We start from the raw sequence: 22,645 nt of genomic DNA, 5'->3' as shown, positions 1-22,645 counted from the left end.
GAGAGAACACATCCTAACCAGTCGTCTTGTTTTCCCACTATGTCAGCATCTCAATAGCTTAACTATCTATAAATGAACTGTCTCTTAAGAAGGAAGTGATTCCATTTAATTCTGTATCATTCTGTAAATAAGAGGACAGTATTTAGAACAGATGGTACAATATACCTCAGCCTTTCTGCTACAACTATCTGCTCCCATGACTTCTAAACCGCTTTCCAGTTTTACACACAATGATTCTAGCTGGTACAAAACAGAGAAACTTCCCCTTCAGTGGAGTGAAGGGAAAACCAGATTCCAAACACTTTTCAACATGCCAGCTGACAAAAATGTTGCAGATAAATATAAAAAAGAACCATAAATTACACATTTTCATGCACCCCCACTCCCAAGATACCAAATTAATGGAAGAACCAGCTGAGGTACCAATGCAGACGTGACCAAAGAGGCCTCAGGCCCTGACAAATAAGTAACTTCTGCAACTTTCAAGGCAACACGAGTTCCCAGCTGCCGGTTTCCCTTCCCCAGTGTAGTAAGATGTAACACAAATTTAGTCTACAGTATGATGCCATATTTTGGCTGGAAGGCATAAGAGATATGAATTTAACAATGTATTAAATTGGAGTGTAGCACCTGTGTCTTACTACCCACCTGCTTGATTTCCCCAGGGACGAAGATGTGCCACCTGGAGACGGGCAGCGTGGGCTGACTTACCCTTCCTAGGCACAACCACCTGGGCATGAGGTCCCAAACCGGACCACAGATCTTAGGCACTGGGACAGCGGTGAGGAAGGAAAGCACACTCTGAATGCTACCAAATGCTTCAGAGGAAAGGATTCGTCCCTGAAGGAAAATATTTAACATAATTCACGAGCATCTCTTGCATTATCTCCTCCTACTTGCCTGTGCTGACATAAGAAAGGCGGGCATATGTTATAATTCTGGCAACTGCTTCAAGTGACTGCACTATGGACAGGAGCATCAACACCTACCACAAAAAGACACGTTAGGGAGGCTTGTCTGTCCTACAAAATGTTATAAAACAACCCTCTCTGCTGTAGTACGGACTCTATTCAAACACTTGTATCCTCTCAAGGTATCTTACTGACAAACACGGCTAATGTGATGTGTAATGAAAGGGGATAAAGCCTTGCTTCCTAGAAAATAAAATCAGGCAGCTGATTTTACCAGAGGAAACAAAGGAGGTTGAAGCTCTCACTAATGGCTTTGTAAGTGTCTGATTTCTAATGCTAAAAGCTTCCTGCACTTAGGTTATGAATTTAGAAGGGAGAAATTATGACACGCATGTATGTTACGCATTGTCTCACAGGCACGGTAACTTCTACCTCTTCTGTGAAGATAATTTGTATGTTGTAGTCTTCTCCATTTCAAAATTTCATCATCTTTTGAAGCAGCAAGAGACATTCTGAAAACGTCTCATATTTTCTAGGCTGCCCTTGTGTTCACTGCTTCCCCATACAAACGAATGCCAAAATACCAAACCAATCCTTCTGTCCTGCTGCCTTTTCTCTCTGACCTCCAAGTAAATACTCCTAAATATTCTGTGACTGCTTGGAAAAATCTACTGTATTCCCACCTCCTCAAGCCATTCCTCTGTAAAACAGTTAATCTTGAAAATACAATGCTGTCACCTTCCTTTCGCAGGTTTCTGCCATTGCTGTCACTATGGAAACAATCAGAACATCAAATATGTCAGTAAGCATGATTTATAAAATACGAAAGCGCCAAAGGTAAAGACTCTACATAAAAAACAATCACGACAAAATTAGCTTGTTAGCATGGAAACATTGGCTTTAAAGGATTTTCAAGTTCATATGAATTCCTAGGGCAATGCTGCAGTGAGCTATGGCCAAGGAGAGAGCCACCAGCGCAGCATCATGCACGAAGTCACACAGCCAAAGGCTGCAGCTCTCCGCCAGGACAAAGTGTTCTAATGATCCCTTTTCCATCCATTTCAAACACAAGAATCAGATAGTAAAGAAAAGTCAGTATATCCCCAAAACATTTCACCAACATAGGAAATATTGTAAGACATACACACATTTCACAGAATCACAGAATCTTCAGAGTTGGAAGGGACCTCTAGAGATCATCTAGTCCAACTCCCCTGCTAAAGCAGGATTGCCTAGAGCACATTACTCAGGACTGCATCCAGGCTAGTCTTGAAAATCTCCAGAGAAGGGGACTCCACAACCTCCCTGGGCAGCCCGTGTTTGTTTCTTTGAGATTTAGAAATAAATTAAGGAAGGCCCTTGCAGCTTGCACTGCCTGTATCTCAATAGCGCATTCAGTCATCTTCCCCTCTGCTCATCATCTTCATTCACATCTGCATCAGAAGCAAAGTCAGCGCCAATTATTCTTAGCTTCCCAACCAAACAAAGATTTAAAGCAATTCTTAGAGAAACACCAGCTGTAGAGCTTGATTGGACAGCTATTCTGCTGTGTTGTGGCTTCAGCAATGCAAAAGCAGAGTGCTTATTATCGCTGTAAGATGAGGTTCATCCAAGCCCTGTATGTGCAGAAGAAGCAGTTTTCCCCTGCTCCCAGAGCTCGCCACATACTTCACTTTGACATGTTGACTCAATTATAGCACACGGAAGCCTCCAGGGAACAAACACAGCTTTTTGAGACAACTCCCTCTCCACCCCACACACATTCTCTCTGTGCTTTTTTAGAAGCTCATTTCAAGGAACGTTTTGCCTTTCATCATCCCATTATTCTCTGTTTCTCTCCCCTCACTACATTATGATGATGTGCCTACCCACTTCATGTTGCTGCTTTTCCTCACCTGAACTGGCTTAGAAAGTAAGCCACTATTCCACCTCAAATTCAGCTACTGAAGTTACAATACAGACAGCAAAAGGAAGAGGGACCTCCTTCTTATGCCACGACAAAACATTTCAGCTTAAAAAAACAGAGCTCAAACACGAATGAGAGCCACAGAGCACTAGGAGAAGAGAGGAACAGACCCGCAGCCGTGAAGCACTTTTTAAAAGCATCATGGAGCCAAAAGAATAAACGTACACTTTTCTTAATAAGTACACGGCAAACAGTAAGCTCCAGGTGCCATTTCAGGTAGGGAGACAGTTTGCCACCTAGTCAGTGCTGGAGAGGTGACCCTGAAGACTGCTCACTGCCTTTGGGACTTGGCTGAAGGACTTCTGCACATCCACTGCCTTCAATGCTACGTGCACATAGAGCAAATTCCCTTACATTCAGATTCTCCCAAGTGCCTCAATAGAAGAAACAGTCTATAGTAGTCTTGACTTAAAAGCAATTTTTTGACTGGGTATCTTAATGACAGTTGGAAATTTACCATATTATTCTCTTTTTGCCACAGGACCAGCCACTTCAGCAGTAGTTGAGGTACTCTAAGATGGAGATACTCCCTTCCTCACTTGAAACATAAGCTTTTGATTCCCGGTTTCCAAAATATGAGATCACATGCTTTGTCTGAGATTCCCTCTATTAGATTGCAAGAGTCAGCTGGGATGAATCCAGACAGGAGCTGCAAGGAGAGAACAACTGAAAGATTCGGAATCCTGCACTATAAACAGGGTAAGGAAGAACAAAAGAAGTTATAAATTACAGAACTGAGAGGAAAGGTAGAACAGAGGACAAGGTAAGCTTCTGGGGGAGCTCCCCTTCCACAAAAAGCATCTTCCAGAAACAAAGAGTGAATTTCAATCCATTGTTCCCCAGGTAGTTAATGATGACATTAAGTTCACAATATCAGGAATCTGTATGATAGTAAGATGACAACTAGAGCTGGAGTTTATCTTGCTCAAACATTGGACAATTTGAAATAAGCCGTTTCACCCCTTTTGAAAAGTTTCAAGAAATCCTAAATTAAAATATTAATGGAAATAATCAGTCTTTAGAAATTGACTCACATATTGTATCGTGTGAGTTTATATTCTCTTCTATCTATCTCTTTTCTTCCTGTTTTCCATCAGTCATGCATGCCTGGTCCCACTGATTCCCATTTACACCTCAGAATTAATAACAAGCATAGCCATGAGTTCCACGGACAAAGTTGGGCACAATAAAAAGCACCTCCTGTTAGCAGTTTAGGTTTGCTTCTGCTCAACTCTTTGTTCTTGCGTAGATAAAGAAATATTAAAAAAAAAAGGAGGTTTTTAATTACCTGTGCTAAGTATTCACTACTTCCAAAAATATATTACTTTGCATTTGTCATGTCTTCAAAAAATCTACCTGGAGTCTGAAACACATACACATTTAATCTTCTCAGGCTGTTCTTGCTTAGTACATCCACAAAATAAAATTGTGTCCATTACCGCTTCCCTCTCACATGATTAGTGAACTACGTATCATCTTCTGACTCTGGGTTCTTGGAGTTTAAAGTGATTAATGACAGTGGAAAAGCCACAACGCTGGGTAGCAAACACTTGCTATTTTCTTTGCCTTTCATATATTTTCAAATAGCACTCTGAACTAGAAGACACTTTTCATACACATACCCAGGGTTCACAGGTACAAACCACAGACAGAAAGGAGGGAACAAGACAGTGGATGCAGTATAATTGAGCCACAAACGTGGGCTAGTCGGTACTGACTACCTGCAGCAGGCTGAACTTGCTCCAGATATTCTGATACTCTGAAACAGAGCACCAAGAAGGCAAATAAGCTTCAGAAGATTTATTTATTTTGGAAAATGACAGTGACTCTCAGTCACGTAACAGTCGTCTTCAAAGAAAAGAAATGAAATCCAAAGCATCCTACTGATTCTGCGCTGTTTGGGAGCCAGCACTTAACACAGCCTGTGTCCAAACACAGCTGGCTTTCCAGAGCCCAGCAGGCTTTCCAGAGGAATCACACACTACTAGAACAACAGTCAAAATCAACATGTAAACCCAGGTCCCCATTCTACATGGTATACCCCAGCTATTTCAAATATCCCTTCACATTAACATAGGGGGCAAAGGCAATCCGTTTGGTAAAAATTAACTAGTCGCAAAAATGTATAAAATCTATAAAAAGGATAAAATGTAACTCATTACTCGGTAAATACATTAATTCTATGAATGAATTACATTGATGACATCTGTGCCCCTTTTCTTTGGCATAAACAAAGTAGTTACCTTGCTGAGAGAACAGAACCTCTAAATCCAAATGAAGTTTGCCGTCCATGTAGACAAAGAATAAGATGATAATCATGTGACACACATTTATCACGTTTTTAATGCAGTTCTGGAAACTGGAGATGTTCAGCAATAAGAACAGTGTGAAAATTTAGACAGAACAAAATGAAACACGTGAAAGTATGACTGCTGGCAAAGAGCTATCCCCAGCAAGGACTGAGGAAGGATGGCACTTCTCAGCCATTTTTCAGACCCAACACACATTCAAAACTTCTACTTCGTGGAATCTCTGCTGCTCTTCCTAGTTCATGGGAAATTTCATCTCTGCCAGACAATTCAAGGGAAACTGAACTGCAAATTCCATTAACTTGAACTCTTAGACTGCAACTCGGCTACTGTGAGTCACTGACAGCTGGGAACAACCCTGCCAGCTTGGGAGAAACACCAAATTCGATGCACTATCCACCCCCCGTATACTCTAGTCCACAAAAGCCAGCACATCCGAAAGGAATCACAAGGATGCTACTGCTTACTGGAGGTGGAGATATCAGTCTGCTAGAAAAAAAAATCCCTTGGCAGGAAGGGCCTGCTTCAGGCAGCTGCTGATAATACAGCCCCATGTGCCCAGAGCTCTGCAGCAGAAGAGCACTTCGTGTCCAAATCTGTTGTTCCTACCACAGAGGTCTGAAACTTTGCCCTGCAGCTTAATTTCTGGTTTGAGTGAGGATCTGAAAAGGGGGCTTAGAAGGTTTTCCTGCAGTAAACTTATGTACTTACAATGACCTCCGAACTATCAGTTCTCTGGGTATGGAAAATGAAGAGTAGCATGTAGTATGTTAATGTAAAGACTCCCAAGATCCCTCTATAGATTCCACATATGTCAAAGGCCTTCCACATATCTTCAAGCCTTCCTTCATCAGGAATCGGAGCACAAAGAAATGGATACCCCAGAACATCAGGGATGAGCAATCAGCTTCTTTCAATAACTAAAATTACATTGCTAAATCCAACAATATTCCACACAAAGAAATATTTTGTATCTCTGGTCTCATCAGGCTGTCTGATTAACAAATCTGACTTGTGCATTATATGCTGCTTTTGTTAGTTGCCTGAAGTTACTGCATGTCTACAGCTCAGCCAATTACACAGATACAACAGAAGGCATACAATAACTCATTTGAAAGGGTGAGAGAAATGACATGAGGAAAGAAGCAATTTGATTCACATACCTAAAATTCCATCTTTTATAAAAGTATCACATTTGGAAATAAAGTTAAGGGAGTTTGTTTGTTTGAGGGATTTGGTTTGGGGTTGGTGTTTTGTTTTGTTTTGTTTTCCTTTTTAAGGAATCCATGCCTTCTAGAGGACAACCACAAAACCGCAAGTATCCTCAGTAACTACCCTAACACTTTTCAACATATAAGCTCTGCTTGCTTTTAGGGCCTTGTCTAGAACAGCAAGTTTTAGAGAAAAAAACCCAAAATGCTATTTCCAACTCAGTTGTACCACTGAGTCTCACATGATTTAGCTGCTAACGGTAAAAAGACGAAAGATGCATAGCCTCAAGAGTACCACGGTAATGGCTGAACTAAACCTTATTGGAAATGATTATTCTCTACAATCCCTCAGGTACACAGAATTATTCTTTATGATTATTTAATGAAATTACAGCCTCATAACTGTAACTTCTTCCAGGCCAGATCCTCACATCTACCTGCCACCTCTTGCTATTAAGCTCACTCTTTGCTTGCTTGCAAATCCTTCTGCATATATTGTATTCCTCGTGATTCCTCCTCACCGCTTCCTGACAGAAGAAACACGCCAAACACAACTGGAAACTCTAATTCATTTCATGCTGTTGTGCCAAGTATCAGTCAGGGACACACCTCTGACACACAGAACCAGTTTTTGAGCAGTGTGCAGTAGACTACTTACGTTAGTGTTCTTCTGTTAAGAGACTGTTAAGTGTCCTTAGTCAGAAAGGTTTTTCTCATGGATGTCATAGAGCAAGAGAATCACAGAGCAAGATCTTGCTCTACCAGGTAGATTTATATATACACAAAACCAGGAAAAGAATCTTGCCTTGCCTTTCATGATTTCAAAGATACACCCTGAAATTTAGCAGACATCTTTGAAATGACCAAAGCCCAGAAATAACCCAGAAACCAATCAAACAAAACCCAAAACAAATAAATAGGAAATAAAAAAGTGTAACACCTTTTGGACAGTAAACTCCATGAAATATTGCTATAAGGTTGGAAACGCAATTGCGATACAGTAGTGGCAGATTAACGTGGACTTCTGACATCAATAGCCACATCTTCTGAGACAAGATGAAGAGGCTCCAGATCAGACCAACAGCAAAGAGTATCATGAAAACACTCATTTTTAAAATAAGTGGATTCAAAAAAACTATCCAAATTGCAATAACAGAACAGGAGTTCTTCCAACCTCTTTCCTTTTAACAAATACCCATGTCTCTCCTCTAAGAAGTGTTAAACAGCCTCTTACAAGACAAGGCAACACTTAAGTAATGATTTTTAGGTAATTAATAAATATTATTATTAATATGATGCAGTGATATCCGTATTAAAAACTTTACCACAGGAAAACTTAAGCAAACAATAATAGCAACTGAGAAAATTTAAATCTATGTATCTCAGTATGTTCAAGTTTTATCAAGTATAAAAGTCCAGCTTTCTAATGGAATATACAATATTTGCTTTTAATCTTGAACATTCCCAGATATGTTTCTTCATAAAGTCAAGACATTTACTTTACATTATTTCTAGTGGATAAAAAGCCTTTTTAAGCTACTAGTTAGAAGCTTCTAGAATGTTTTACCCATGACACTCTTTGGTTCCTAAAATATTAAGCTAATGACTCTAATGCAGAGTGGTTTTACAGGTAGAGGGAGATAACACCAGTATTTTTAAAGACAGAACACATTTAAGGAAAATTGCCTGCACAATACCAATACACACCTAACATCTGACAGCATTAAGCTTTACAGATGCTCCTGAAGAACAGTCTTCAAACCTTATGACATCCCCGTTTCTGACAGTTAATGCAGTCTCACTGGAAACAGACCAATACAGACTTTACAGCATCACGTATTTACTCTCATCTACCCTTCTTTAAAGTACTAAAACTCTCCTATAAACAAAGTTTTGTTTGCGTGCAGATAAAACACAAACATTATTTCTCAACCATAAAGCATTCAGATGTTTTTAAAAGTTCCCTTCTGTGCTAAATCTTTCTTGTTTTACTCCATTCCCTGCCAACTGGAAACACTTGTAAAACGACACCCCCCCTCCCCGCCCCTCTGCAGGCCTGGCACACTCACCGTTGCACTGACGGAAGGGAAAGATCTGGAGAAATTCCTGCTCAAGTACTCACTGCAGGGCAAAACGATTAAATTTATCCCCCATCTCATAAGTAGCCTTCTCGATTTGATAAAAGCCTTTTTTCTTTCAGTTAATACCCAGGTACCTCAGCTACTTTCAGCAGACAGCTGATGTGACAGACGTTAGATTTGATGAAGAATTCACACAACTAAGCAGGAAATGGGTAGTCAAGCACTCCTCTCAGCCATCCCTTCCCATAGGGGTCATTGGGTAAGAATCGTATTTTTATTACTGTTTATTTTCAGGGTCTTGGAGATTTCTCTAGCTCTAAATTTGGATCTGTTCAAGAGATGAAACCTGCCTGCCTTTCAGCTTCTCTGGTCTGCAGTGCTGCAGAACGCCACACAATTTACAGTAAACCAGAATTTAATAGTGCTTTGACGACTGGCGCTCATGATTTTATGAGTTGGTAGATTAGATTTTCTCCATTGCAAACCTTGATAGAGTTTAGGTGGCAGGTTTGGTAAGCCTAAATTTATCAGTTTCTCTGAACGTAAATCTACATCAAAGAGGATGGAAAGTTAAGTACTCACCTTCTCAGCGGCACCTTTGTTCAGAAGCCAGCACACAGAGCAACAGCCAACAACGCCTGGCTCACACACACACCCTCCAGCTGGGACGGGGGGTGGGGGTGGGGGTGGTGGGAGAGTAAAATGGGCCTGGATTATAGATACACAGGGAAGTAACATCAAAGAGTACTTTAGTTTATACACGTATGAAAATCACTGCACACGGGCTGAGCAAACAACCACTTTGTTCTAAACACCAATTATTCAACAAGACAGTGCACATACTATTGTGTCTCCTTAAAAACAAGTGAAAGCAAAGACAATATTTCTTAATCACTGAAACTGATCCCCAATTATATAAAAGGAAAAGCAGGAAGAGGAAGAATATGCTAAGAACCTCCTGGCTTGCTTTAAGAACTCACAGCCCACCAGTCAGAGTTGCAACTTCCATGACCATAAGCATCACGGCACCACGAACTCGGCTTTAAATTTCACACAAGGACCTTTCTTCATAATGAAAAAGTTAAAACAGACCCTCAGATGAAGTCCTCCATACTGGAGCTCAGACAGCAGCTTAAAGCCTTGTGCCGATTGTGTGCAGAGACCATGTATAGCAATGCAGTGTAGCACCATAAATTTTCATTTTCTTAGTGCTCTTTGAAAACTAAGGTTTAGGCTTTTTTGCTTTACAAAGGAAAACCCCAATATGGGTAGACTTTCCAAATTCTTTAAATTATCTCCTCAAATTAATCCTAGGGCTACTTTCCAACCAACAGGAGTCAGCCAGCAAATGCCAAGCATAGCCACGTCCTCCCTCCCACAAGCCAGTGACTCGGCCAGCGGCTCCGTGCAACTCCTCCTCGCCGTCCCTCGACACTCCAGAGCCCAGCACACACCTGACATCCATCCAGACAAGAAGCCACCGAGAGTGGCGGTGAACCTGAACACCTCTTGCTATTAACCCTATTGCACAAGCCAAACAGAGCAGTTTAGGGCTGCTCTCCATCCTCTCAGATGCAGTCAAACTGACTTTCTGTCTGCAATTTAAGATGCACTTTGGTTGATTAAGGAAAAAATCTCTGCTTGCCTTCCTCTACGCTAAAAAGGTTTTGCTCCTGTTCTTACCATCCCATCAATTCCAGTTGGCCACATGCAACACAAATAGTAGCTTACAGTCTGGGAGCCCCCTCACCATCATTCACCTAGATGTAAACAGGAACAAAACAGTGCAACTAGTACTCTGTATCTGGGATTAGTTTGCTCCCATTTATTTGCAGCTACAGCATTCAGGCAGAATGTAGCAAGACAATGTTCTTGGAAGTCATTCCCAAAGCTTATTCACCTCTCTTCTCCCCTTATATCTTTTTACATTGTTTGCCCAACTGTTCCTTTTTTAAATATTTTTCCAAAGACACCATCTAAGATTGGTATGCAATAATGTAGATTTGAATCGGCAGGAAGCATTAGGGAGGCAAAATTAAAGAGTTAAGAGAGGCTGCCAACTTGCCTTTTTACCTCAAAAGCAAACATAAATTAAATGGGTAAAAGAGACTTACTAAATTATTCAATCTATTTTCATCAGAAAGCTGACTCTTTGATGTTAGATTATTTCCTGAATCTTTCCACCAGTCTTATATATTATATATTTGTTCTTATATATTTGTTCTTCCAACCTTTCCTTTGGGCAGACTATTCCATACTTTAATATATTTCATAATCTCATTCCCTTGTTTCCAGTTATGCCCCTTCTCACCTTAGTAAATTAATTCATTTCTATCTTTCAAGTACGTGCCTCTCAAATATTTGTAGACTCTTATCACATCTCTCAGCTACACTTCTAGTTATCACATAGCCAAGGTAGGCATGTTTGCCTGTCGGTCCCTTGGTCTGTACTCATTCGTCATGTGTCCCTCAACTCTCTTCAGTTGGTTTACATCTGTCTAGAAACAAGATGTTTGGGCCTGAACACTTGGCAAGTTAACCCTCACAGTTGTTCAAGAAAGAACTTCTCTTTAACTTGTATAACCCAAAACCATATTAATTTGATTTTTGCTGCCATGACACATCTGCAAACTGATTTATCTGCTGCGCAGCTATCCACCCCAAAGGCTTCGGGTGCTTGGAAAAACAGCAGTGCTTTTCCAGTTTCACTCTTCCCCTGGCCCACACGCACACACACTTCAAGTTAAACTTTTTTTGCCTGTATTCTCTCCAGCGCCTCCCCACAAATGGGAAAGCCCTAATTTTGATATTCTTTTATTACTTCTAGTATCTCTAGTTCTTCTGCATTAGTGTCTTCACCTACATCTGATTCACCTTCAGCATCTTAAAAGTTCAAAAAAAAAATGGCCTGTAATAAAAGTGTTAAGAACATACATTTCTCTGTAAGACACCACGAGACAAGGTCTCCACGTGGCTAAACATATTTTTGTTCAGCACTACTATGTTTACATTCCTGTGTCTTTCTGTCCCGAATTTCCTACTCTCAGCCTAAATTACATAATGCAAAAGGAAAAGACTAAGACAGAAAATCTGACATATCTTAAGCCAGGTAAGATGCACAGCTAACTCAACAGCACTGTCAGAAAGCGGCAAGTATCTCCCTCTCTTCCCTTCCCTTTCCCACACATTAACCAGCCGCACATTGCCTTTGATGTGCCGCCACTGCCCTGCGCTGGCATATGCTGTGACGAGCCAGGTATTTTTCAACTTTAGATTTAGTGCACTGTACACCTGCAGAAATACTTGCAAAGGCACTATGCACCACATTATGCAGGGACAGGAGAAGAGTGGGACTGTGTGGGAACTTACACCACTGAAAAATGTCCAAGGGATACTGGTTCCTGTATTCCCATTTGTAAGAACCATCTGAGCATAGGAAAGTAAACCTGAAATCCTGGAAACTGGAAAGTCCACAAAAACCCAAAGACTTCTCAAGAGCAGAGGGAAGGAGAATCCTTTTGAGCATGTGAACACTGAAGATTTCTGCATAGTTGAGGGGACAGGATGAATTGAACACAAGGTAGATCTGTTAAGGAGCTGAATTCTTTCAAGGATTAGAAAAAACCCGATGGAGTAAAGGAATACAAGAACACATTGTTTATTGGAACTTTCTCAAAAGATTTGGTCAAGTCCTTCACAAAGGGCTACTTAAGTCACTGTGCAGGCAAAAAGAACAAAGTACTGTCACAAGCGGGAAACTGGCAAAAAGAAACAAAACAAGAATCGCTGATCAGTTTTGAGCATGGAAGAAGGCTATTTGTGGAGCTCTCAAAGATTAGCATCTATTTTCTTTCAGGTTGTTATTAAATAGTTGCAAAAGAAAGCAAAACCTGAAATAAAAGTTCAACTGAACACAACTTTCAGTGAGGTTGGTTGAAAACACAGAATAATGTGCATTAGTTTAGGAAATTCTAACAGAAGAATTAGTTACTATTCTAACTGTTGGGCAGTTTGGGGCCACAGCACCAAAAAAAAATAGAGAAAGAAATAACAACTAGAAAGAGGAAGGAAGGTCTTTAATTATGAGCTATAAATTACTTATAGTTACTCTGTAAGACTTTATGTTGTGTGTCAGTGAAAAGAGTCATTTGATCATCATGGTAAAAAAGTAAACAAGACATTTAGAAAACATAATATTGACATTATATATATTAACATTCTTTAACATACTCTTTCTTAACACATATCTTCACCTTTAGTGTGTTTAAGTCTACCCTGACCACTGAAAATTACCAGGGCAAAGAATATGCTTAAAACCGAAGGGAAACTATAAAAAACAATTTCAGTGTCCTTGAAATTACAGACAACAGGCTTGGAAGGAAATTCTTTCAGGTGGGATCAGGGATATCTAAAGCATTCCTGACACATTTACCTGTTATCTCTACCAACATCTTCCAGGACAGAGCATCCAGAAGGTCCCTAGACGATCCAGTACACCGCTTAACCACTTGCGCTGTTGGAAAGTTTTTCCTGAAGTCTACTCTAATCCTCCAATTTAAGCTCTTTACTTCTGGTCTTACCTGTGTGAACAAGGAGAAAAAAATTGTTCTTTTTCTCTTTGCAGCACACTTTAAAATTGTTAAGTAACTTGAACTTCTCCAGCCTGAACAATCCTGATTGTTTCACTCTTTCCTTGTAGGTCACATTTTCATCGCTATTGCTTTCTCCTGAGCTACTTCAACTTGGTCCTCATCTCTCCTCAAGTATGGTGTGTAAAAGCAGCCACAGCAGTCCATCGTTCCAGTACACAGTAGAGAGAAAGACTATGTGTCTCTTTCGTATACGTTATTTGCATTCTTGACTCATGTACAGGGTATGATCCACTACAACACCTGCTTCTTACCACAAGCCTACTACTTAGCTAGCCTTCACCGCTCAATATTTGTGCAGCTGATAAATCTTGCCTGAACAAGATGCTTACCTTAAGCAACAACAAAACACACGGTAAAATTAAAAGTCAAGTTATTTAAAGTGGAAGGGAAGAATTAAGGGAGAAGAAGCTGTGCATACCCATGTAATCCATTATCAGAGCAATATTTTAGTAAACGCTAGCAATAAATATGAAAATAGAAACATCTTTAATGTCTACAAACACCAAAGAGATAGGGATTTTTACGGTTTGAGGTGTTTTTTTAGCCTCCTTGCCTTTCAGTGAGATGTGTGCGCTTAAATCTCTTAAGTGTTTCTGAAACTCTCGCTCATAATTACATAATTGTCCATTATGGAGATTTTATCACTTCCTCCAAAACAACTGACCATCAGGTACTACTAGAAACAGAACACCATGTTACACACATCATCTCTCTGACTGGATATGGCATTCTCATCTTTTTTTTTTTATTTCTCCTAAGTGCATTTTATGACGCAAAACAAGCCAAAAAGGAGACTGGGTTTTATAATAAAATGAATTATGATATCAAGGAAATAAAGTCATGAAATGATGGATAGAAATTTATCTTTCATGTATTTGTGCATGGATGTATGAGTTCTGGAAGCTATCATACAGTATTTATGGCAAGACCTAAAAACGTCACCTACAGTTAAAGACAGGAAGCAGTATTTTGTGACCAAATTGTTGAGAAAGCATCATATCATTTGTTTCAACTATGTTCTCATTGCTATTTACACTACAGAACACACCAAAAGGCTTCAGCCGTGGTTAAGGTTGCTGTATATCATGCATCTACCCAAACGCATACACAAGCACACAACCCTATCTGTATATATAAGCAGATTTCTGTATGCCTAACAAAAGACAGTCCCTGTCCCACATACTTTTCAAAAGAAACAGAGATAGCACACGAGCATTAGAACTGAAGTATTATCCTAATTTGACAAAAACATAAGCGAGGCAGCACTGAAGTAAACTACCAAAGTTCACATGAAAAGCAGAGCAAGGGACCTAGTTCAATTTTTTTAATCCCAATTACAGCATACTAACCACAAAACAATCCTCCTGCATTCCTTTCCCTAATCACCAAATAATGCAGAGGTAAGATGCCAGCATCTAACACTCATTCACAGTAATACTGGTGGCTAAACAACACGTAACAATTCTCCAAGAGAAAGCAAGAAATACTCTCATTCTTTACCGTCTGAATTTAGGAAGCCAGTATCACTGTTTTCATTCCTCCTTCTCTGCCAGTTCATACCAAAGGCCTACCCAGACGGCGTTTAAGAGAACAATTTATTTCGCAACTGAAGGAAACTAAGAACTCAGTCACTGCAATCCAACTCCAGCAGTTGGTTGTTAAGTCATGAGAGCTAAAAAAATGCTTTAGTTACTTCACCCTTAAAACAAAACTATCAGGGAGTGCTACTAGAACCGCTGGGAAGAGAAAAATCACACAATCACACCTTAAGCTAAAGTACAGCGCGTCTGTACGTGAACAGACTTTAAGAAATAGAGAATTAACTGAAGAAACATTACCAAAACTGTCACAGACATTTTCATCTACACTTGAAAAAAGCATGCAAAAAGAGCTAAGAGTGGCATCAGAAGCCAGCGTGTACTTTCACGAAGAAAATCGGAAACACTGCAGGAAATGATGGAAAAGAGAACAGCTGAACCAGAAACTAGGTTAGAAAGGGACATCTCCCCAGAGCCCTAACAAATCCATTACAAGACCCTAGGGAGATGTTAAAAAACAAGGGCCTTTTGTAGCAATGTTTAACACTCCTTTATGCGCCACAGTGCATATATTTACCAAGAAGAGTAATGCGGCACACTGAAACTAAAAATACAATTGCGTACTGAAAGAAGTTAGGAAGACAAGGCGGCGTTTGATCAAAGACACACACAAGGTAACAGACTACGGAAGGGTACAAATGATGTGAGAAAAACTGATATGGGCTTATTTCAAAGAGCAGGGAAGAAACCACAGAGAGCGAGCTGGCAGAAAGTATCAGGGAGGTTATACTTGCAGTTTAGGGAAAAGCCTCATGCAGCATTACAGGCAAAGCACAATCTGCAACAAGCAAGCAAAAAAGCCAAGTACCCATGGGCACCGTGGGCACACAGGGAAAACCGTGTAACTGGGTGCTTTTATGACCTATTTTGTTCATTTTATATTAATGATAGCTTTCTAATCACTTTATGTTTGTATCCAGGCAACAGGACCAACCGTGCATGTAAGAGATCAGGATGCTATTAATATATTTTTAAGCTGGGGCAGATGACAATTTTTTACGGAAGCAGTGAAGAATCCCAGGCCTTGTTCTCTCTTCCAACCAACTGGACAAAAAAAACAAAACGTCCCCCTCACGCTCCAGATTAAACGCTCTGCTGCCATACAGCAGCAAATTGCCCCCATCACGCAAATTATCACGTGATAAGCGCCAATTCCACTCCTATCCTGTGATACAATTACTTCGAGTCAGAAGACACAAAAAGATCAGTAAAAGTTGGCAGGAAATGGGTAATTGGGACAATTCATAAACTCCACAACTTGCTTTCCAGCACGTCTGCAGAGTCCTGAGAAAACTGGGTGGACGATGGGACAAATTAACTTTTTTGCCGCCGTGGATCCAATCTGCTGTCCAACTTTCTCAGCTCTGAGTGAGATATTACAGTTCTTGCTCTCATCCTGTATCCCTCACACAGCTTTCAATCTAGCAACATCAGAATGATTTACAGCAGAAAATCGAGAGTCCTCCCAGTAAAGATAAGGTAATGTATGCGAACAGCTAAATGGCAATGGGATTTTCTGGCTCATACCAGAAAGAGTAGCACACCAACCTCAGCTAAATACAGAATCCATCCCCTCTATCCAAAAGAAATGCCTGTACGCTATTAATATCACAAGATGAAGCTCAGCTGTATAAATAAAACCTCTCATTTCAGCTGAGTCTTCATCATCTCTCTGGCATCCATCACCTTCTCCTCTTCACAACAAAACTCTCAGGAGGGCCCTTCAGTGTAGGTTTTTCATAACAAGCCTGTTGCTCAAGTACACTGGACAGGAATGCAAGTCTGGTTTTATTATCTCCTCTTGGCAAGTTAACATTTATGAAAGATTAGGTTGGAATTAAGAAAAAAAAAAAAAATCAAACAATGAAGTTCTGAAGGAAATGTTCAAGAACGCATTTGCAAGTCAGCGTGGTTTAAAATGGAAATGTATTGTCTGGATGTCAAGGGGACCTGCATGCTCTTTCAAGAGACTCGCTGACGTGCTGAATGACCTCAGGCACATCACTTGATCTTTCCCACATTAAAAAAAATTTCCTTATATGACCTTCCTAGGTACCTCACTTTGAGAATTAAAAAATAAAGACACTGTAAATCCTCCTATTATTATTACTGCTGTTACTATGGGGGCTGGAACTGTCGTCAGCAAACAGGCAGGACATAATTTAATTTTCTTCAAATATTTATTATGCGACAACATATCCATCTGTTTAACACTCACTATATTTAGTTTCTATCTTAAAAAACACAGGGAAAGAAAATACTGGTTTCTGCCTCTCACTTCCACATATCCTTTCCAGCCACATATGCACTAATAAATGGCCGCTTATCCTTTCAGCTGCAGCACACAAGAAATTGCAAGAAAGCGGACAAAATTTCAGCTTGGATGAAAACAATTCCAACCACAAATTTATTCTCCAATATGCCAAAACCAAAATCCCTAGTTTTAGCAGTGTTAAATAAATTTTAATTTCAGCATTGAGGGCAAAGGACAGGATATGAAGAAAAATGGTGGGAAGAGAGGAGATAGATGGCAATAAAGCACTGGGCACAATGACCACATGCTAAAAGAGGACAGATAAAAAAATATTACATATCTATACAGAAAAAGTAACTTTTCAGTAGCATTAATTCCTCTCCAGTACGTTATAAAATAAACCATCATTCTTAAGTAACAGCTGTTAGACAAAGGTGCCTTTGGCATCTAAATGTATTCTATTTGGACACTTTTATGAAAAGGCTTCTCTTCGCTCATTTGCACTGTCTTCTTCCATCCGCCTGTATGCAAAAATCTTTAACATGTCTCACATCATATCACTGGGACTTTGAGATAATATAAGTCAAGGAGGTAGCAAAAATTCTAAACTAATTAACAGACATTGACTGAATCTGCCAATGCGGAAAACAAAAAAACAGAAGACACCAGCTAAAATGCACTCACTTCCTTTTATTCTTCCCGATTCTCTTCTCTATTATTCCAATCCTGAGATCATGAACTGCTCCCAACTCACCTCAGCTCTTGGCAGCAGCACCCCTTACACCACGCCAGTCCTGGTCCACCAACGCAACTCCAACACACAGAGCTCAGCCCTAACTGGGAGTACGCCCTAATTTTCTAGAGCTATTTATAAACTGTGATACAACATCAGGTCAGTCATGACTCTCTCTGAGGCCAGTATCTGATACTGCAACAAAAAAGGGCATGGAGTTCAGGCCAAAGAAACTCCAGCACATAGGTGAAAATTAATAAGGCAAAGGTATAAATGCAAAAAGATGCCCTAAGTTATGATGCTCGGATTGTTTTTAATGGTTCCTCTTCAGATCTATTGCTGCCAAGTCTTCCTCCATTTTCACAGAATCAAAAGATAACATCTTATAACAGTGATACACTTACATCATTTATTAATTTACTGGTATTTGATGGTTTGAATGGATAACGAACAGTAACTCCCTCACAGAGTGTCAGTATTTTGTCCATCAACTATGGATGTTTGCTGACTTTTCTTTTTGGTCATGAACTGTGGACACCAAACGCATGAAGAAATTGAATTTTCAAAAAACCGTAACAGAAGCAGTAAGGATCTAAATAGCACCTTTTTGCACACAAAACAAAAAGAAACTTAATAATTTAGGAGAGATACTGATTGTTTTGAATCACTTCTGTGTTTGCAACCATAACCCACCAGCTCTGTTTCTCTTTAGTGGCGTTGCTTACTTGTTCAGGAGCCACCTGAATGGACAAGGTACAGGTAGCCCTGCCGAGGCCCGGCTGGTGCCCCGATGCCGCAAGGGAGCATCAACACTACAAACCAACAGAGTCAGGGCTGCTCTGCACCAGCGTGGCCCCACCGCTTCAGGCATGGCAGAGTAGGACTGGATGATATAGGGCCTTTTTATCTGGAAATGACAAAATAAGATCAACCGGCTGCCAGAGCACTTCTCAATCCACCAGTATACGACCCATATCAGCAGCACGGAAACACAGCTGCCCACTTACGAGTCACACTCCTCTAGAGCAAGGGTTGAGCACCGGCCTCTAACCTCTCTTCAGTTTCTCAACAAGGACAAAGGTTCAGACAAACAAACAGCAGATAAACTTCGGTCCAAAATGAGATAAAGCTGGACTTTGTTTAAATAGAACATGATTTGACAACAGGTTAAAGATGTGCCACTGTCTGCCTAATCCATCTGAATCTCAACTAAGTCTACTCTATGTGTTACAGTTCTTGAAGATACCTCCAGAAAAAAAAAATCCACATTATTCCTCAACCCCATCAAAAGCTTGCATTTACTTTAAGTAGCCTGCCTGGATTGTGGAATACGTTTCTACCTAACATTTTATCACCTGTAAACTGGATATAACACCTTGTTTTTAGTGGGATATTCATAATTGTTTTGTGGTCTGGTAAGAATCATAGTTATTTAAAACACTTTAAAATTATAAGGGACATAAAAGTGTCATTCTGAATTTGGCCTAAAACTCATTCACATCAGCATCCTACCACCTGTACTGTACAGTTCCAGGTATTCCCAAGACTAGCAGAAGAAAGCCGTGAAGACAAATGTGCAAAATAGTCATCAAGAAAAGTAGTCCTTATTATCATTTATGTTTAGGGATAACCTAAGCTCAAGGAAGCTGTCTGTTCCTTCCAAAGGGCCTTAAAAGTCTGTTTTCATGTGCAAGATTTGTCTATGTAATATTTACTACTCTTATAACACATAAATATCAGATTACTTTTGACCCCACAAAGTTTTGGCCTCAATGATGTACTGCAGCAAGAGCGCAGAGTTCCACAGACCAACCCGTGCATCGAATGAAATATTTTTCCTTTGGCCAGAACTGAATTTGTTACTTTCCAGCATCACTGACAGCCTTCCTTTCTGATGACAAGAAGCTGTCTATTCCTAAACCACTACTCAAAACAAGAAATTGTCAATACCTGTTTTAGAAAGAAACTATTTCATAAATAAAAAGTACTCTGTAATGACTGTAATTCATAGAGATGCTGGAATCAGTATGAAAGCTACCGACAATGCATACACTGCACCTTCTGCATCTGAGATGATGCTTCTTAGCAGCGGTATCACCCTTTCTGTGCCCCTGCACTAGGGCTTAAAGAGCAGAGCTTAGAGCACCTTCCTCACAGCTCAGCACCGAGGCCTAGGAACAACAGCACCAAAGTCCCATCATGAAATTACCAGCAATACCATCGTCATGAAGAATGACGGTAAATACAGAGTTTTTAAAGGGCTGATGGGTTTTCTGAGCATGTCAGCACAAGTGTAGTATACTAGAAAGAGACACTTCTCTCTTGATGGTGGGAACAAGCACAACAGCTGTACGAATTAGCTATTCACTGGAGCCTTGTTCTTCTGAACTTGCCATCAGACATAATTCCTACCTGCAGGATGTGAAGTATACAGCAGTTGGTGCCTTCATGATGCTATTTTACAGAATTAAGAAAGTGGCATATATAAAAACCAGACAAATGACACCTAAAAATTACTGAAAAAGGTTACTTAGCTAACTGACAGAAAGGAAGAAATACATTGAACAACCCACTCAAGAGATTCTGATACAGTAATTTGTCCTCTTCATCCACTCCAAATTGTTAGAGCAGCCTGAATAAGGCATTTCCTTATACTTTTCGCTGCCATGAAGTGGATCTTCTGTCCTGATCAGGCCAGAACTACTGACAGAAGCTGGAGCCAAACCCCCATCAGTGTGCTGGCTAGCTTCCCCTCCATCATCTGAAAACTTCAATAGGAAGCGTGTGACCCTCTTCCCAATTAAGAACCCTCACACAACCAGTAATTCATCTCTTGCAATTACAGGTGGCCCTGAAATAGATTAAATATCTCGCTATCCATCTTCAGAGGTACTCTTATTTGATTTCAGTTTTTCTTGTATTGACATCTGGAAAACATGGCTGGATATATCTAAATACTGTTAAAGAGATCTGATATTATCTCCCTGATGTTAGCCATCAGGGCCTCACTTGGGTCAAATAATCTCTCCATTTATTAGAAGAACAATTCCAGACAATTCAAGAGTTTTTAAAATATTAAATTAAAAGATGTCTCTGATAGGCCTAACAATGAGACCACCGCTAATTCTGCAATGACAGAAGCTTATGCAATGGTTTTGAGTCATTTGACGCTGACAATGACCAAGTAGCAATGACATTGTGGTTTTAGGACATATGGAAAAAGGTCTTTTGGCACTTTAGAGAGGATTTATGACAAAGACTGCTCAATCTGGATGAGCGAGAGACATTCAAACCGGTCATACACCAAAACATCAGTGAAGCGGCATTTTTCGTGAGTTCTGTCATGTTCATCTAATGCTAAGAAGTTAAATGTGATGGAGGGGGTATTTGCTGAGTTCCCCCTTGTCTACACAGGCTGTAGGTGAAGATGCTACTGACTAGCCAAACTACCTAGAGCTTCAAAACAGCTGAATTCAATGTTGGGCACAAAATGAAAAGATCGATTACAAATCAACATCTCCTTTAAGTTCCTTTTAAAAACATTTTAAAAAGGACTTCTCTGCATTGATTTTCCCTCTTCTGGCAAAGTTTCTCTTCCAAGCCTCAACAACTTGCACAATAAGTTTGTTCTTAATATGGAAAACATGTATCCAGCGACTTTTTCCTGTGGTGTTGCTGACAGAGATAGAGGAACGTGACTCACTTCCGGTTTGTTTTTTTAAAAATCTATCAGCAAAGTCCGTGGCTGTCTCCCACCATGACTTTCTGCTCCGGAAGACCGGATGCCCGCTCCCACCACCAGCCCTCCTTCCCCCAGTAAAGGGCAGGTGGCTCACAGCCAGCCCAGCACAGCCCTCAGAAGCCCTCAGCAAGACCCCACAAGCCATGGGTCAGCACATCTTGTTAAATCTGTACGCTGACTATTCCAAGTAGTAAGCTTCTGGATGCAAGGTCCGCCTCTTCCCTTCTGTAGTGGAAATTTCCTATGGCTAAATAAATAAAAATATTATTTAAATACCTATCACAACCCATGAGAACTAACGAATTTCCACAAAGTTACAAAAGTGCAAGACACCTCAAAATTTGCACACAGGTTTCCAGCAGCAGTCTTACAATAAGATGGCTTTGTAACAGAGCAGAGGCGAAGCATTTTTTTAAAACCCGTTAACCTCTTTGGTCTCTTCAATGTGAAGACATTGATTTGAACAGGTAATATGGAAAAATGGGTCTGCTTTAATTATAATGCCTAATGAACCACTGATTGCACAGAGATTTTTTGTTCAGGACTGCTTAAGAATGAAGAACCCAGATCACAGGACTGCTCAGCCACATCACCAGGTGCAACACGAACAGGACTAACGTAACAAAAGATACTCAAGCCTACAGAAAACACAGCAACTCCACTAAGAACCCCCAAATGTAAATCCCTACAGATATAAGTTACAAAAGGAGCAATCCTCCTGGAAAAATAACATGGAATTCTTGATGTAGAAAACAATAATAAAAAGTGGTATTTTTTTTGTTCCCCTCAAAAGGAAACTCGAAGGAGTGTAACTACTGAAACAACTCCGTGGTAATATGCCACTGAGATGAAAAGGGAGCGATACCTCTCTGCACTATTGCTTCAGTCTTAAGTCTAAAAGGATGTCTTCACGCTCACTCACAATAACTTGTTTTGTCTAAAGACTTTGCATGTTAGCTATTACGTTAGAATATATTCTGAAGCTGCACACTTCTTCACAGCCAACACAAACTCAAGGCAGTCGGTGATCCAGGTTGTTAGGACATGCAGTAGACGGATTAGGAGAGGGATCTGGTCATCATTTATCCTATCATCTGTGGGGTCTGCTGCTCCAGCAGTGGATTCCTGCCTGTTTCCTTGCTCTATCTCTATGTTCCATGGCCTGAAAAACACCTATGCCACTGTATG

General features: G+C 40.3%; 1 protein-coding gene across 1 annotated transcript in view; it reads right to left on the bottom strand.

Moving 5' to 3' along the window:
• The window catches only part of NDST2 (N-deacetylase and N-sulfotransferase 2), a 128,408-nt gene extending 106,890 nt beyond the window's left edge, over positions 1-21,518 (bottom strand). Inside the window, 1 exon segment of the mRNA XM_054206225.1 lies at positions 17,737-21,518. The gene's annotated coding sequence lies outside the window, so the exon portion shown is untranslated.
• Between the last annotated feature and the right edge of the window lie 1,127 nt (positions 21,519-22,645).

Source organism: Rissa tridactyla, chromosome 6 (assembly GCF_028500815.1).
Source record: "Rissa tridactyla isolate bRisTri1 chromosome 6, bRisTri1.patW.cur.20221130, whole genome shotgun sequence".
Taxonomy (NCBI): Eukaryota; Metazoa; Chordata; class Aves; order Charadriiformes; family Laridae; genus Rissa; species Rissa tridactyla.
This window is presented reverse-complemented; position numbering and strand designations above follow the sequence as displayed.